Below are 4,398 nucleotides of genomic sequence, written 5' to 3' on the forward strand. Positions count from 1 at the left end.
AAAAAAAAAAAAAAAAGAATTCTCTGGCCAGGCACAGTGGATGACACCTGTAATCCTAGCACTCTGGGAGGCTGAGGCTGCTGGGTTGCTTGAGCTCTAGAGTTCAAGACCAGCCTGAGCAAGAGCGAGATCCTGTCTCTACTAAAAATAGAAAAATTAGGGTGGCGCCTGTGGCTCAGTGGGTAGGGCACCAGCCCCATATACTGAGGGTGGTGGGTTCAAACGCGGCCCCGGCCAAACTGAAACAAAAAATAGCCGGGTGTTGTGTGTGTGTGGGGGCACCTGTAGTCCCAGCTACTTGGGAGCTGAGGCAAGAGACTCACCTAAGCCCAAGAGCTAGAGGTTGCTGTGAGCTGTGACACCATAGCACTCTACCGAGGGCGATAAAGTGAGACTCTGTCTCTAAAAAAAAAAGAAAAATTAGACTGGCATTATGGCACATGCCTGTAGTCCCAGTTACTTGGGTGACTGAGGTAAGAGGATCACTTGAGCCCAGGAGTTTGAGGTTACTGTGAGCTATGACACTACAGCACTCAACCCCTCATGGCTGCAGAGAATGAGACTCTGGCTCAGGACAAAAAAAAAAAAAAGCTCACAATTGACCTGGGAAAAAGTGCTGTTACTCCCTTTCACAGATGGAGAAACTAAGGCTTGAATTGATCTGCTATGGCCACCCAACTTGTAGGTGACAGAGCTGGGGATGACAGTTACGCATGTGATCCTAGAAGCTCCATGCTTCTCACAGCCCACCGGCACTCCCTCCCTCTGTCCCTCTGAAGGCAGAGGCTACTAGGGAGGGGAGGGAGGGAGGGAGGAAAAAGGGAGGGATGTCACTGAGGTGTTGATCTGTTTGTTCTTTGGGAGGAGAAGGACAGGAAAGGAGATAGGGACCTCAGGGACCTTAGGACCAAAGTCCCCCAACAGCAGGAGCCTGGTGGGACATAGGTGCTGGAAGCCAACATCTGGGTTAGGTTCAGCAGGCGCAATGCCTCAGGCCCATGATGCAAAACATTTTAATTTCTTGCAAAGTCAGAATTACAAAATGAACTTTTAGGTTGAAAAGAATGTTTTAATATACAATATTGATATATCCATTTAATAGCGTTGTAAAATAGAATTCTGTTATGTATGTCTATTACAGATTTATATATATATATATATATATTATATGTATGCGGGTAGGAAGGGGCCCGGGAAGGCAGAAATGTCTCAGTCATAATGGGGCCCTGGGGAGTTGTAGGGAGAACATTTCCCCAGGCCCGAGAGCTTGGACACAGCTGCCAGGTGGAGGTGAGCCGCCTCCACAGTTGACAAGGGTGGGGCACTGGACTCCTGATAATAATAATAATGCAGGCATTAAATATTAACGAAGTGCCAGGCTTTATCTCCCTAATCCTCAGGACACTTATTCTCATTTTACAGAAGAGGAAACTGAACTCACAGAGATTAAGTAATTTAGCCCAAGTTCACAGACTAAGGAAGCGGGAGAACTTTAAGATTTGAGCCCTGTCCTATCCCCAAATGACATTCAAGAGGACTCCTTTCTGTCCCAGAGGCTTTCTCCTGGGGTGTGATTGTTTTCTAGTTATTTCCTCTGCTCAGGTTTATCACCCTACCTAGACTTAGTCTCTTGAAGACCTTTTTGATTTTGTACTTTTCTCCATGGAGCCCTCAGTCCTGCACTTTTGAATAAAGCCCTATGAGCTTGTGTTTACCTGAAGGAGACCCTTTGGGGTCAGCTAGGCGATGTCCTCCCTGGGCCCCCAGAGGTGCATACACTAGCTATTTCTTTTTATTGTTTTGTTTTGTTTATTTATTTATTTTTTGAGACAGAGCCTCAAGCTGTCTCCCTGGGTAGAGTGCTGTGGCATCACAGCTCACAGCAACCTCCAACTCCTGGGCTTAAGCGATTCTCCTGCCTCCGCCTCCCAAGTAGCTGGGACCACAAGTGCCTGCCACAACGCCCGGCTATTTTTTAGTTGTAGTTGTCATTGTTATTTGGCAGGCCCGGGCTGGATTCAAACCTGCCAGTTCTGGTGTATGTGGCTGGCGCTTTAGCCGTTTGAGCTATAGGCGCATAGCCAGCTATATTCTGTTAATAATATTCTTTTAGTTAGAAGCAAGGCACTGGGTCCAGCCAAGCTCAAAGGAAGCCCAATACACAATAGTGTGAATGCCAGGAGCTGGGTATTATAACCACCACCAAACAAAGGGTTAAAAGTCATGCTCCTGGAGGCCTAATATTCTTTTTGCTGAGTGAGGGCAGCCAGCTCTCCTACTTATTAGCTCTGTGAGTCCTGGGACCCTTAGTTCCTCACCTGAAAAATGAGATGAAAATGAAAATCTCTTTGAGAACTTACTGTGAGTTTATTAAGATAAGGGCTGGATAAATTGCTTTGTAAAGTGTAAAATTGCCCTTTGGAAGGTTGCCATTGTTAAGAGGACTAAGTTGGAGATGAGAGTTATCAGGGATTTTGATTTGCTTCCTTTTTTTTCCCCTTAATCTTTCATTGATGTAAAACATAGACGCAGAAAAGTACGCAAAGCACATGAGTGGTCAGGTTCCCGTATCTTTAAACATTCTTTTAAAACCAGTGTACTTTTAAGTTCTTTTTACTTTCCGCATTTTCTAAAACCTTCTGCAGTAAGTGATCATAATCAGAAAAATACAACCTTTAAAATGTATACTTTCTGTCCATTAGTTTCTGTGGTACTCGTTATCTTATTCGGGCTTTATTTACCATGCCCCTGGGAGGAATTCATTTCCTTGTGGTTAAAATGAGGAAACCACTCCCCCACTCCGAGCTGGCTGGGGACTGAAGGTGATGTCCCATGGGAGCACTGGGCAGTGAGCCACCTGCAGGCTCCTGGCACCATAGGGCCCTCAGCCCTCCCAGAGTGGCCACTGCCAGCTCTGATGGAAAACGTTCTGACCTGCCAAAATCCAGAGCTCTAGAAAAGTTCTACTTCTGGGAATCTGCCCTATATAACTTGGCCTGCTGCAGCCCAACTTTACGTGCAAACAGATTTAACACAGCAGTATTTGTAATAGGAAAAATTTATAATGAATGTAAGTGTTCAGCAGAAAGAAATTGGTTAAATAAATTTTGTCGTTGAAAGATAGATTTCGCAGCCATTGGAATATAGATCTGAAATATAGATTTGTGGGATTTAGTATTTCCTGAATGAAGCAAGATAAATAATTCTGTAGACAGAGTTGTGTCTATAATATAATTCTATAGAAAACTGCCTGGAAGGAAATGTGCCAACATAGTAAGCAGTTTCCCTCTGGGTGGTGGGATGATGAGTGATTGTTTCTCTTTATTTACTGTCTCTGGCTGTCCATAGCATTCATAAGGAGTATGTAAGTAACAAAACCAAAATGCAAAACATTGAAGGTCCCAGTGTCCCTGACTCAGTCCTTCCCCTCCCTTTTCCACATTTTTTTTTTTTTTTGTAGAGATAGAGTCTCACTTTATTGCCCTTGGTAGAGTGCTGTGGCGTCACAGCTCACAGCAACTTCAAGCTCTTGGGCTTAAGTGATTCTCTTGCCTTAGCCTCCCAAGTAGCTGGGACTACAGGCGCCCACTACAACAGGCTATTTTTTGGTTTTAGTTGTCATTGTTGTTTGGCAGGCCTGGGCTGGGTTCAAACTCTGGTGTACGTGGCTGGCTCCCTAGCTGCTGATCTACAGGTGCCAAGCCCCTTTTCCACTTTTTTTTTCTTTTTTTTTTTAGAGATAGAGTCTCACTTTGTCACCCTCTGTAGAATGCTGTGGTGCCACAGCTGACAGCAACCTCCAGCTCCTGGGCTTAGGCGATTGTCTTGCCTCAGCCTGCTGAGTAGCTGAGACTACAGGCGCCTACCACAATGCCTGGCTATATTTTCTCTTGCAGTTTGGTCAGGGCCGGGTTTGAACCCGCCACCCTCTGTGCATGGGGCCGGCACCCTACTCACTGAGCCACTTGCACTACCCCCCTTTTCCACTTTTAACAGTTTGTTTTAGATGATGTCTTTGAATCCACTATGTATTATCTTTGAAACTTACATGTACAATCAGAAAAGTAATAGAGAAAAAATTCAAGATTCTGAAAATCAATCGTAATATCAGGGAAGGGCGGCGCCTGTGGCTCAGTGAGTAGGATGCCGGCCCCATATACCGAGGGTGGCGAGTTCAAATCCGACCCCGGCCGAACTGCAAAAAAATAGCTGGGTGTTGTGGCAGGCACCTATAGTCCCAGCTATTTGGGAGGCTGAGGCAAGAGAATTGCCTAAGCCCAGGAGTTGGAGGTTGCTGTGAGCTGTGTGACGCCACAGCACTCTACTGAGGGCAATAAAGTGAGACTCTGTCTCTAAAAACAAAAAAAGAGGCTCGGCGCCTGTGGCTCAAGCGGCTGG

This window comes from Otolemur garnettii, unplaced genomic scaffold, assembly GCF_000181295.1.
Source record: "Otolemur garnettii isolate 467f Iridium unplaced genomic scaffold, OtoGar3 scaffold00007, whole genome shotgun sequence".
NCBI lineage: Eukaryota > Metazoa > Chordata > Mammalia > Primates > Galagidae > Otolemur > Otolemur garnettii.